Below are 13,996 nucleotides of genomic sequence, written 5' to 3' on the forward strand. Positions count from 1 at the left end.
ACATATAAGTCAGTTTCTTTCCCCAGTTAAAAAAAATCCATAGAAAGGAAATAAAAGATATCAATTAATTCATGGAACAAACATTTATTTTCTCACTTTAACTTTTTCTCCTATGATAGGAAGTCATTGGCTCCTGTGGATAATAACTTGAGCCCTTGGCTGAGAGTACGAGCCTGCCATTCCTGACAGCCTGCCCTACAGATTTCTCACTTTCTTAGTCAGGGTCCACCAGCCCACAAGCCAGTTGACTGCAGCAATGTATCTCCTCCTTGTCCTGCTTCTCCAATAGAACTCTGCCTGATTTGTGATTCACTGAGGACTTAGATGTACCCGTCTGGAGTTAGAGGAAGGGTCTTGGTTAGACACAGAATTTGAGACTCATGGGCATGTAGATGTTAAACATAGACCTTGAGAATGGATGCAATTTCCTGTGCAATGAGTAGAGATATGAAAAAATAAAAAGACGGAGGATGGAGCTGTGGCGGCTGAGGGCTGCTGAGAGGTTGAAATGAAAAAGAAGAATAAAGGAAGGAGTCTGAAGATTAGCCAGAGACATGGTGAAAGTGAGTCTAGAGGAAGTCAAGTCCTAGAAGCCAAATGAAAAAGTTGTTTTAAAGAGGAAGGACTAAGAAGTAAGGGTATGGCATGAACAGGGGGAAGCAAAAGAAAGCAAGAAAGTATGTGGCTGTGAAGTGAACACTTAAGTCTCTGAAAACAGAGGCTTAAAGAGAAGGAAACATTAAAACCTAAAAAGAGAGAAAAGAAAGATCTCAGTCCACTCAAGGAAGAAGTCCCCCAGTATCCTTCCTGCTTATTCTTCCAATGTAACACACAGCTGAGCCCACCTGACCACATCCTGGTCGATACCAACTTTATCCACTTTTCCACTGAACACAAACTTGCCTTAGTCCAGTCAGTGATGGGCCATCCATATGCCACGTGTATCCTTGCAGAAATGACTGTGTATTGGCTGTCATTGAGAAATGAGAGCAGAAGTATCATGTGGCTCTAAGGATTGCCAATGATCCAAGATTTGAGCAATTACTGTCAACACACAAAAAACAAATGCAAAGGACTGCTTAGTACAGAGAGTAACTCAGCACAGGTGTTATCATGTGGCCACCAAGACCCTAAAGGAAGGATCTGGAAGATCCCTGGAGTTCTCACCATATACGTTTCTAGCCAGAGGTACAACATGGAGCAGATACCAGATGATTCTGGAGCCCCTCAGTTCTAATCCTTAGAAGATAGAGAGTTCCTCTGCCTTTATCAGCTTGTTCTGTTGCCCGTTCATAGAGCAGTACATGATAGCATGAATTATTCCACTTACCCATTTGCTCTGTTATGAGCTAGCTGAGTATGGTTAGATACACCCGGTTTTGGATGTTGTTTTGAAATTGATATTTTGTATCATTTTAAACTTTATTGTATCTTTTTATAAATCAGATGATTGCTCACATAAAAATAAATAAGACTGATAACCTGAAGAATGAGAAAATAATAAATGGTAAAGTGAAATATTTATGGATTAGGTCAGATCAAAATTATGGATTTCTTTTCTACACAGGACATCATGGACAAAATTAACAGTCTGGAAGAATATATTTTCAGGATCTAAAATGAAACAAGGTATTGCTATGTGGAATATATCAATCATGCCTTCAAATTACCAACAATAACAACAAGAGACATTAAACTTGGTAGAGAAAAAGGAATAAAAATGTAACTTAATGAAAAGGAAAGTGTATATGAAGAGAGTCCACGTTTTTAGTAATTAGAAAAAATGGTTATTAAAATAATTGGGTGATATATTTTTATACCATCGCATTGACAAAAATTAGAAAGTGAGAGAATTTTAGCTGCTGGCGATGGGTGAAAATGGAACCATTTGGGCTTCTGCTGGTGAGATGTAAACTGGCACAGACTTTCTGGAGAGCAATCTATCAGATTTAATGAAATTAAGTGTGTATTAATCTAATATCACTGCTGGTTTTACTCCCCACCCCACAACCTGACAGCTCGAAGGAAAACTCATGCATAGAACCATATGGTGGCAAATACAGGATGCTCTTTTAAGCATTGTTTTACACAAGCAGAGAATTGAAAGCAGTTTAGATGTCCTGCAAAGTTGATAAATCAAATAAATACGGTGGGTTCTTTCAGTGGAATATAATGCACTAGAAAGAGTGAATGAGAGTTATATGCAGCCAAATGAATAAAAAAGACAGGGAGAAAAAATTAAAAATGCTAGGTCAGTGTTCTCTGTGTGAATTAAACCTGCATAAGAAGAACTATATTAAACTATACTATGTTCTTTTTTAAAGAAACACACTGGTCTCAGGTCAGGTACTAAGCACTTTATAGTGCTTGCTTGTGTGTGGATGAGGAGGATGGGTGAAGAGATGATAATTTTTCAAAATAATGGGAAGAATATTGCAGAGATGATGGTTATGGTTTCCCATGAATTTCAGAGTATCTGAAATTAAAAAAGTTTAAAGAGCATACCCCCATAGTCACCATTCCAAAGCTTCAGTCAGCATTATTTCTTTGATTACTTAGTGTTCCCGTGTTGAAAATTGCAAACAAAATGAACTTTCATTTCTTCTTCCTTGTTGGTAAAAGATTCTCTGTTCAGCGAAGTAAGAAAAACAGGCTTCTCAGGAACCTCCATGCTGATCTGTGTTTACTCTCTGATCATTAAATGGTGTCTTACTTTTTCTAATCAAAGTTTTCCCTAATGGACTTGCCTTAGAGTAGGTCAGCTGAAGTTCCTTTAACGTGATGAAGTAGGGATAAGCACATAAGTCTTTATATTCTTCTTTTTAAGTTGCTATTGTTCACAGCCTCAAATCTTCAAATGGCAAGTTTATGCATCTCTGTTTTCTTACTAAATAATTTATAATCTCAAGTATTATACAAAATTAATGTGAATAGGCAGCACTCTGGGGATGCAATCTCATAAAAAGCGCCAATGGAGGTTCTTTTCCCAACTTATTATATTTCCAGTGTACAATAGCCTAGGCACGTTATGCTAAATTTGGCCCAAGAGGAAATGTAGTTTTCAAAATATTGACCAAATCAGAGAACTGTCATGTAACATTCCTTTCCTAGTGACCTCTAAAAGTGTTTTTTCCTAAACCCATTTGATTTGTGTTATTTGAAGTGCTACTTCCTTCTTCTGGCCTTCTCTCTTAACTTTGTGACTGTCAAGGGGGGATTTACTTTGAATGTCTCTACAAGCTGATTGATTAATACGATGATACAGTCTAGGTCAGAAACTGCCACACAGTCTGATGTATTGATTGCACTATCAATTGAAATACTGAAATAACATTATGTAGAAAAACTGGGTAGATTTTTTTTTTTTTTAATCTGGACCCATAGTACTGTGAAAGCAATGAAGGTGGAGGGGACATCTCCCTTGAACTAGCATGTTTTACTTAATATGCAACAAAAGGAATGATACAGCTAACAGAAATTTTTATTTGATCAAGAAATATAGCCATCTGTAGGAAATTTCATAAGGCATGGCCTGAGCAGGAAATGTCTTCAGGCTCACATAAAATTAGGTCATTGTCCGATATGCCTTCAAACAATTAGGATGTTAAAAACTAAATGTCTACTTTGGGTATCTAATTTTGGCTCTCTTATTATCCTGAAATACTGGAGGAGGGAGAATTTGTCTAGAAGAGGAAGAATGGAGCTTTCATTTGGGGGGAAAGAGAGCTATCAAGATGTCCACATTGACATACCAGTGACAGTAAGCAAAACAAGCCTTTGTTTCTGCTAGGGCTAGCCTCCATTTCCGTGGTCAAAAGTTAATACCACACTGATTTAAAATTTTGATAGAAACCTTTCTGTAAGATGCAAGAAAGTTAAACAAATTGCCTCAAAGTCAATATCTTTAACCAGAAATTATAGTGTCTATGTCTACCAATCTTTCTCCTCAATTTTGACAGGAAGCAGAGAAACAAACTAACCGAGTGAAAAAAAAAAGTTTCTCTCTATTACTTATTTCATAAAAGAAAACATACGGTTTGAACTCTACTCATTTCACAATGATTTAAAACTCAGAATTGGAAAGATGGCTCCCAGCTCCACACCATTCAGTTTTTGCTTTAGCAGATGAACACTTAGAGCCAAGCAAATATATCTAGGCTAGTTGTTTTTTTTTTTCTTTTTTCAGATGTAGTACAGAGATGGAGTCCTATGGCACAAAAGAAATATAAGACAGCAGTGAATATATGTAAAACAAAAAAACCGTAGAAATGCTGTGAATAGGGCGCCTGGGTGGCTCAGTTGGTTAAGCGACTGCCTTCGGCTCAGGTCATGATCCTGGAGTCCTGGGATTGAGTCCCACATCAGGCTCCCTGCTCAGCAGGGAGTCTGCTTCTCCCTCTGACCCTCTTCCCTCTCGGGCTCTCTGTCTCTCATTCTCTCTCTCTCAAATAAATAAATAAAATCTTTAAAAAAAATGCTGTGAATAAAGCAGGAAGAGATAGAGTCTGTAGACTGCTCTGCTCCTTCATTCTTGTTCCTCACCCATCCTCTGCCACCCTCCCCCGCACAGATGAAACCTCAAGGTTTTTCTTTACATAACATAGTTTGCAAACCACTGGTCTACATTGTGCCTCAAAATATTCACTCCTATTTTCTCAAATGCTATGCATATTTTCCCAACTTAAATCTTAAATGACATAGAATCAAGATTCTTAGATTACAGAGAAAATCAAAGACATATATGGAGTTTTATTCTGCTAATCACCCCACAGTCATTTTTGAATAGGTCTATGACTTATACAAACCATGACATGGTTTTTTTTTTAGTTTTTTTTTTTTCCCCATGATACAGCAACCTATTTTGTCTACAAATCATATTCAGGTCAGCCTCCTGCACACTGTAGTTCTTGTCACAAAAGGTGTCTTAATGCTCCCTTTAGACTTGGTGCCTGCAGAAGAGGCAGTCCCTCAGTCCCATAGCAGTTGGCTACTTATCTCTCATTCCCTAAAGGGTATTATCTGTATAGATATTGTATTTAGAATATCTACATACATCTACCTATCAATAGATTATATATATATATACATGCACACATTCATTTCTGAAGTTTTCATGACTATTTTGAGTATAAGTTTGAATTCTGTGACTACAAGTTCTGACTTGGGAAGAAGTACTAGCCTTTATGGATATAAGAATTTAAAACTATGATATCAGGAGAGGAGGTTGTATTAGTTTCCTGTGGCTGCCACGACAAATGATCACAAAATTGGTGGCTTAAAACAATAGAAATATATTACTTCATCATTCAGGATACTAGAAGGGTTAAGCCCAGGTATTGGCAGAACCATGTTTCCTCTGTGACCTCTTGGGGAGAATTTGTTCTTTGCCTCTTACAGCTACCAGTAGATGGCCTGGCATTCAGCATCACTCTGATCTCTGCCTCTATGGTCACTTTGTGTCTACATCTTCTGTCTGTGTCTTCTCCTCTTCTGTCTCAAGTCTCCCTCTATATTTCTCTTATAAGGACACTTGTCCTTGGATTTAGGGTCCACCCAGATAATCCAGATGATCTCCTCATCTCAAGATGTTTTTTTAAGATTTTCTTTATTTGGGGATGGGGGAAGGAGCAGAGGAAGAGGGACAAGCAGACTCCATGCTGAGCACAGAGCCTGACGTGGGGCTTCATCCCATGACCCCAAGATCATGACCTGAGCTGAAATCAAGAGTTAGAGGCTGAACCATATGAGCCACCTAGGTGCCCCTCATCTCAAGATTTTTAATGTAATTACATCTATAAAGGCCCTGTATCTAAGTAAGGTAATATTTATAGGTACTAGAAATTAGAACATGGATGTAACTTTTTTGGGTAAATTGTATTTAACTAATTTTTCACATACTTACCCTAATCTGATGGTTTTACCACCTCCCCACCTTTCTCCCAAACACATACCCAGTTTGAGGCCCCTGTCATCAGTAGTATTAATATTTTATACTTTTCCATTGACTCAGTTTAGCTAAATTATAATTAAATATTTTTATGATTATTTGATTAATGTCTGGATCATAATATTTCAGGGCAAAGACTTTGTCCCTTAGCTTGTCATTGTATCCCCAATATTCAGCAGATTGCATGCCACATTCTGTAAATTCAACAAACATTTTAGGAATGAATCAATAGAATAAATGGGTAAACTGAGAACAGGTGAACAGATGATTGGTTGGCTGGAAGAAATAAATTCATAACAGAGACAAGGACTAGGGAAGAGAGATAAGATTGTCCTTTGCCTTTCTTGACTAGTGGCTTGAGTTGTAACTGGACAGATCAGGAGATTGGGAAGGCCATAGGAGATTATGTAGCTGAGAAAATCTGAGTAAATTTTATTATGCTGAGGTGAGTTTGCATACCACATTTCAACTATGTCTTCTGTTGTTTGTGCTAGGCATAATAAAAATAGTTTCTTATCCTCCTTTAATTCTGAAAAACAGAGTGATCCCTTCATCTTTAAGATTCTCTGGGACCAAAGGTAGCTACAGCTACACGAAAAAGGACTGCAGGTACTACTAATATGGAGTGAAATGCGAGATGGTCAGATATGTTAAAGTCCTGTGTCTGTCCACAGTATGATTAACACTGTACAATTGAAGTCATTAAGTTCACAAAGCTTTGAATTTTTTATCATGCTTGATTGTGAAGAATCATGAATAGAATCAGTCTTCTCATTTTCTTTTGAAGATTCTAAAGCTCAGGGAGTTAGTGCACAGAACAAGTACATGCTAAATCTGGAACTTAAATTTACATACAGGACTCTCAATCTATATGCTCTTAAAGTATTATTACAGGTCTCACCCATCATGTTTCCCTGTATCTTGTTTTATGATGTAATTGGTTGAACTATATAAAATGACCATTTTTATGTGTCAAAAATTGCCAAATTTGAGCAATTACATATGGTTCAGCTGATAAAAACTGGACCTTTAGAAAATCAAGTAAACCTCTCATATTCGTAGGTAACAATGTGGAAACATTCCACATTGTTTTCATTTTAGTAAAAAGAATAACAAAGAGAAAAAATATCATGAAGGTTAGGAAATGAGATGTATTTAATCATAATTAAGACTCATTATATGATCAGTTAGGCTTGATACCTCCCCCAAATTTGTGCTTATTCATTGTTCTTTTATTTTTTTTATATATTTTTTTAAGATTTTTTATTTATTTGACAGAGAGAGACAGCGAGGGAGGGAACACAAGCAGGGGGAGTAGGAGAGGGAGAAGCAGGCTTCCCGCTGAGCAGGGAACCCGACACGGGGCTCGATCCCAGGACGCTGGGATCATGACCTGAGCCGAAGGCAGACGCTTAACAACTGAGCTTTTAAAACTATCTGGACCTATGCTAGTTGATATTTGAAACGTAAGTATGTTACTTACCACCTGGCATATTTAGGGTATATGTGAAGTGATGCTCAAAGCTGACTATTGGAAGAATCTGAAATTAAATACACAGAAAATATGTAAAATGTCATAGGTTCAAGAATTAAAAATACCCAGAAAAGAGTGGTTTGTTTTTGGAGAAGGTTAATATGGAAAACTCTTACCTTGAATTCAATAACATGAATATTTACGTCTACGTATGTGTGTTTTGTCCCAGATTTCATTATCAAAATCCTTCAGTCCATTGATCCCCAGAGATAGGAGATGACCTTCTTGGGTTACTAATTCAGGATAGTTTTATACACTGAATATTTTTAAAAATAGAGTCCTCCAAAATACAAAAGTAAATATAGGAGTCCAAAAAACAATAGTGTTGAAAGGCAATATAATCAATAAAGTGAATTCAAGTGAAAAGAAAACCAGTCTCATTATTTTACAGGGCTATATATGAACCTATTTTCATATATTTACCAAGGTGCTGAAACTAATTGCATGACTAGAGGGAACACGTATATTTACTGTTGTATTACCTAAAATGTGTATAGCCCTGTTGAATCTAAATACAAAGAATGATTTTTCCTCCTCCAATTAATATGAAATACAAAACATGCCTTCATTTTCTCTGATTGACAGCCCCAATTTTGGATATATATTCTAACTAATGGAATGAAAATTGCAATACATGAATCAATTACAGTTGTTCAATTGTCTATTTTATAAAGTGAGAACAGTTTAAATTATATATGATTTCATTGTGTATGTGTCATAGTATCTTAACTGACAACACTACCATTGGTAAATTTGGTTTTAATGAGGAGCTTATCTGAATGCACACAGCCCTATCCAATTGCTCATTTCCTATCTATTGTTATTTATGGAAGAAATAGATCTTTATTAATATTCAGATTTCTTCATATTTGCCTTTGACACAAGAGTTTACTTGGAATTGGATAGGGTCTTCAAACAATACCATACAGGTGGTATCTATGTGGTACTAAACAAGTGAAGTAGAGTTCTATCCCTAATATGATCTCTCCCCATCCCGAAAAAAAATTTAAAAAGAGAAAAAAAGTAAAGCACGTCTGTTGATTCAGTGACCAATAAGATGCCTCAAATATTCCACTTCAGTCTTGTCCAAGTTCATGGACACTAGCATATTTTATATAGCAATTTTAGGGAAACTAAAGTGAGTTGACAGCTTTTAGTTCTTCCATGTGTCTAGTTGCTCAAGCCAACTGATATGAACTGGACAACCCCCAAAATAAATGCTATACTAATGCTACCAGCCAGTTTTCAATTAATGGAATAGCAATGTAAAGGCAGCCTTGGTGTTTATCTAAGGAGTCTTACAATGCTATACTGTTGAAAGTTTTCCTATAGTCAGAGAAGCAAGGCTTGAATATTTTCACCATGATAACAGTCCTTTGCAATTTTTGCTTTTGCATTTTGAAATGTCAGTTTTATGACATAATGAAAGAGGCGCCTTATAGAATCTAATTGAATCTTTCTGAATGATAATATTATGTAAAACTTTTTTCTTGATACTCTAGATTTCTAAATTTACCACTGTGAGTGTGTGTTTACTTACTAAAAGCAGAGAAACAAAAAGTCATCTAACAGCAAGAGAATGGGAATGTTAAAGAGAGAGAAAGATTGAGGGAATGAGGAAGGAGGGGGAAAAAAAGGATTGAGAAATTTATTGGTTGAAGCATTCTAAGTTTTTCATCTGTTAGTGAGGTCTTACTACTTAGCTATATGAATTTCTGCCACTTCACCTCTTCAGAACAGTTTCCTAGTATCTAAAATGAAGAGGTCAGATATGATGATCTCCAGGATCCTTGAAGCTCTAACATTAACTTCATGTATTGGTTCAACTTTCTGCTGTTTTGGTAAAGTTGATTCTTCTAATTTCTTGCATTATTATAGTGAGTACTTAGAGGCTTGGAAATTCTACATTATATTTTTCTAAGCACAATAATTGATACTATGAATTGATATTTACGTAGCATTTCAGACCTAGGTAGAACCATGTGTAGTTCCATTAATAACTGACTCAGGGTTATACACATAAATATTGGCTGAAATATTCTTTCACCTGTCACCCAGTGCTATTTTTACTATACCATGCTGCACTTCTTTCATGATAAGAAAACAAGAACTACCAAGAACTTCCTAAATATTATTTCTACTTGCAAATATTGTTTTTCAAACTTGAACTTAATTAGAAAAATATTATTTTGCTTGTACAGTGCAAAAGGTTGAGCTACATTGCCACTTTAAAAAATGAAGTAAAATATTTTGGAACTTACTGATGTATATTTAGTTTTCTAGCATATAATCACAAAATCCCTTCTAAAATTGCTTGGGAATCCATTCCTGTATGCATGCAATTTACTGATGTGCATAGGCAAATTTATTTTTCTATATTCACAATGATACATATTTGCTACTTTCTAAGTAAGCTGCATTGTTGAATTGATATAAACAATAATCAGAAAACTCCATTGGCCACATTTGGTTTTCATAGTGCAGTACCTAAAATAAATAACTGGATAGATCATAACTAGCAAAAATATTTGTCACCTATATAGAAAACAATATTTATTTTTGAAAATTAGTATTCAACATTAAATACTCATATGGAAATATAAAACCATGATGGGCCAAGAGTCAAGAAAATATAATATAGATCACAGTTATCTAAAAATGTCAATGGGCACACACATTCTGATGTATTACAAAGTCCCCAATGCATAGCAATGTATCAGAACAATGTCTTTTCCTCAGCATCTCTATCCTTTGCAGCGGTCATGTAGCATGAATTCATGTAGAGAAAAGGAATGCCTTTGAGAATTAACCATTGTAGAAATAACTTACAAAAGCCTCTCTCTCTCATTAAATTTAATCTGGGTCTTATGTGACTTGAGCTGGAACTTCAATTTCACTGGGATGCCTGGAAATTTAGACAGTTTTTGAATGTTTGTTTTTCAAGTTAGTCTCAGTTACTTTTCTAAAGCATGACAGAAAATGAAATTCTAATAAAATGGGGGCTTAAAATTCTTAAAAATATGTATTTTTATTCCTTTAGTCATTTCCAGTTTACTTCTGTTAGTGTAAATTAGCATTCAAATGTAAACTAAAAAATAGATTTATTTTATATTGACTACTTTATTTATGATGTTAAAGTAGTGCCTGTTTGCAGTCAAAACTCACTCATGTTATGCAAAGTAATTTATTAATTCAGGCAGTTACATTCACTTTTTCATTCATCCGTTTATTTGCTCAATCATTTAACATATATTTTTGAGCATCAACTATGTGCTAGATATCACAGCAATAGGAAGATAAGGGTGAACAAAACAGTCTGAATCCTTATTTTCAGGGAATTTACAATCTAGCGGATAGAGACGGAAAATAAACAACAGTATCATGAGGTGATATATTTTGTCAATAAAAATAAAGCAGGATTAGAGTAGAGAGAGTGAGTGAGAATGCCATTTTTCATAAGGTGGCAAAAGAAAGCTTTTCCAATACGATAACATTTGAAAAGAGCCTTGTATGAAGCGAGGGAACAAGCTATGACAAACCTATGAATAAATTCTGCAAAATGCTGCTAATCAGCATAATGTATTATCTATCTGAAATGTAAGAATTAGTAAAAAATTATTTTTTTGCAGATCAGTTGAATAGACTGGTTATTTTAAGATTCTGTACATTGAAAAATGAAATTGAATACTTACTTATATTTCACTTAATTCTTTCAGATTTTCACAATATCTACTTAATTCACATTAATGATATAATAAAAACAGAACGGAGGTCATTTTGGGTCAACATCAGGGAATCAAGCTCTGTTACAGGAATGAATGAATGAGTGAGTAGAGTTACATAGATGGAAGGGCCCATCAGAGATCATCTAAAAATCATGCTAACTCTTCAGTAACAGTGGTCATGCAATTTTTTTTAACATATCCAGAAACCACAATTCATATCATAGAGTAGCCCACTCATTCTTTTGACAGCTTCATTAATTAGAAAGATAGTATGTATATTAAACTGAAATTTATTTCTATAAAGGTAGGGTCGCTGTCTGCCCTTTGGATTCATATAGATATAATTCTGGTGACCTGGCCTAAGAAGTACTCATCCTTAGGCTGGTGAGATTGCTAAATCTAACTGCTGTCATCAGTGTTCCAAGTCTCCTTGGGAAACGGTATGGGTAGTTTGAGAAGTAGGCTGTTTGCCAAACTGAGCTGAAGCTCTGATTTTCCTCTGGTTTATATTCCATTTCTGCCTCAATAGGTTAATCCCAACTGTCCTCATTATGTGTCAAGTAGTTTTTGATGCCAACAACATCAGGGCTAAAATGTTGATAGTTCAACCTAGATCATGACAGTACACTTAAAAAGGACATTTTTTACCTTGTTTTTTTCTTACCCTCTTGATCCCAATCTGAGAGGTCTAATGCCATTTTGCTCATTCATAAACATAATGTCTCTTTCATTCACCTTACAGTAACCAAGCAGATGCTTTGCAATGATGAGCCCTGGTTTGGATTTTTAAATTAATGTCGTTAGGTTTCATTTTTATTCCATCAGTGAGGAGCTGATATATATGGTAAAATCTCCTAGAACACTAATGCTTTGTTCCCTAAAATATGATTATAAATGTCAACAATTTTTTATAGATACCATTTTAAATTATAGCTCATAAATATTTCCCTTCTATCTTAAAGTGTGATGATTTCTTTGTGAAGTAACTGTTGGGGACACTTATGGAACTACGGTACCTATGAACTCCTGTACTGTTTAATCCAGTTCTGCTGTCTTTTTCTGTTTTAGAGTGTCTGGAAAGATATGAAGTTCCCCATCTCTGGAGGTATTTTACAATACTTGGCAAAATCACAGTAGAAAAAACACAAGAATCAGGGGATTGAACCCAGTGACATTTAATATCACTTTATCACCTTAAGATGATAATACATTCTAATGTCAATATGTCATAATGTTTTGTTAGGGTGGGTAGGAAGTAAGAGTTCCAGGCTTTACATAGACTTTGTGACAATCCTTGGGCCCCTAAGAGACCTATTTATGTTTGAGCCTATTTTGCTTCTGTGTTCCTAAGTTTGTTGCATTAGTTTGAGACACCATATGTCTAGAACCAAATCTGTCTGCAGGTAAACAAACTGAGGGGCTCTCAGAGCTCACTCTGCTATGCCAGCATGAATCTAATACTCATTCAAAACTACTGTTTTTCATTCATGATGGATACATTTATTAGGAGTTATATTTATTGATTTCACTGGCAAATAATCATTCATGTTATTGATTTTGTGGCTGACATGTTCTAACCATTATCTTTGGGAAAATGAACAGCGTTGATAGCTATCTCTCAGCCCCAGAATATGGAGGTTTTGGTCTGTAAAATACCAGCTGACACATCCTAAAATAATTACCAGTGTTAGCACTCCTTCAGGTAGAAACTCTTAGAAACTAATTTGAAAGAAAAATAAATAATGGGATCTTTTTGCATGAGTACAAATTGCACTGTGTGTTGCCATCTCCATGAAATGTGGCATTTTATAGCTTTGTTTTTAAGAAAGATTACAGAAAGCAATGAACAAGAAATTGTTTCCAAAAATGGTCAGTAAGCATTGTTCCCACTTTGATTTTCCATGGTAATGAGCAACATAACTTTTAATCATAGATTTTCTAGCCAGTCATATTGACAAGCATATCCTCTTTGTGTTCAATTCTGCAAAACAGTATATAGACTGTTCTATATGCTAACAAGGGAGCAAAAGCAATATGAATGAGATCAAAATACAAAAAGAGAGATATGGCCAAATTCTGGAATAAAAGTGATAAATTTGTGGTATAAATGTCTTTGACTTGAGGACCTATGAAGCAGGGAGCAAGATAATGTGGGAAAACAGAAGTGATGGTCTGTGCACTATATGCTTTAGAATATGTTAAGAGGTATGTAGGAACAATCATCTAGTCAGTAATCCAGTCACCTCTGCTCTCCGTGAAATTATAATTCTCTTTGCCAAGTGATTTAGGCTTTCAATAATGTCTCTCTATAAATAATGGGATAATGCAACACAGAAGTCAGTTTATCCCTAGTGAACCACTGGAAGACTTAATGCTACCATATTCCAATGTCAGTGCTTTAATAATTATATGAAGCTGAGGTCTGCTGAAATCCTCTATCTGAGAAAAAAAAAAAATAAGGTCCATTTGAAAGTGATCAAATAGATGCTGGAGTTAAAGAAAAGAGACCTGTCTGTTCTACATCATGTTGCAAAGTACAGAAGAAAATTACTGGGAGCAATTTACCAGAGATTGCACTTACATTAGGGTCCTGAGACATGGGTTTGGTAGTGAATGTTAAGTAGAACAAGGAAGATGGGAGATATGACTAGGTTGAGAGTGTAGACTGACTGACACTCTCCATCTTAGGGCAAATTGTTCAGTGATAGAAAGAGTTGGAAAATAAAACTCTCCAGTGATATTTTCCTCTTTTCGTGAGTCTTGGATTGCTTTTTTTTTTCTTAATTGTAT

The 13,996-nt window shown here is 35.4% G+C and overlaps 1 pseudogene; it reads left to right on the plus strand.

The window, feature by feature from the left end:
• The first annotated feature begins 645 nt into the window (after positions 1 to 645).
• On the plus strand, positions 646 to 1,237 carry LOC113916046 (annotated as a pseudogene).
• Positions 1,238 to 13,996: the final 12,759 nt, after the last annotated feature.

The sequence above is a fragment of the Zalophus californianus genome, chromosome 1, assembly GCF_009762305.2.
Source record: "Zalophus californianus isolate mZalCal1 chromosome 1, mZalCal1.pri.v2, whole genome shotgun sequence".
Lineage (NCBI taxonomy): Eukaryota > Metazoa > Chordata > Mammalia > Carnivora > Otariidae > Zalophus > Zalophus californianus.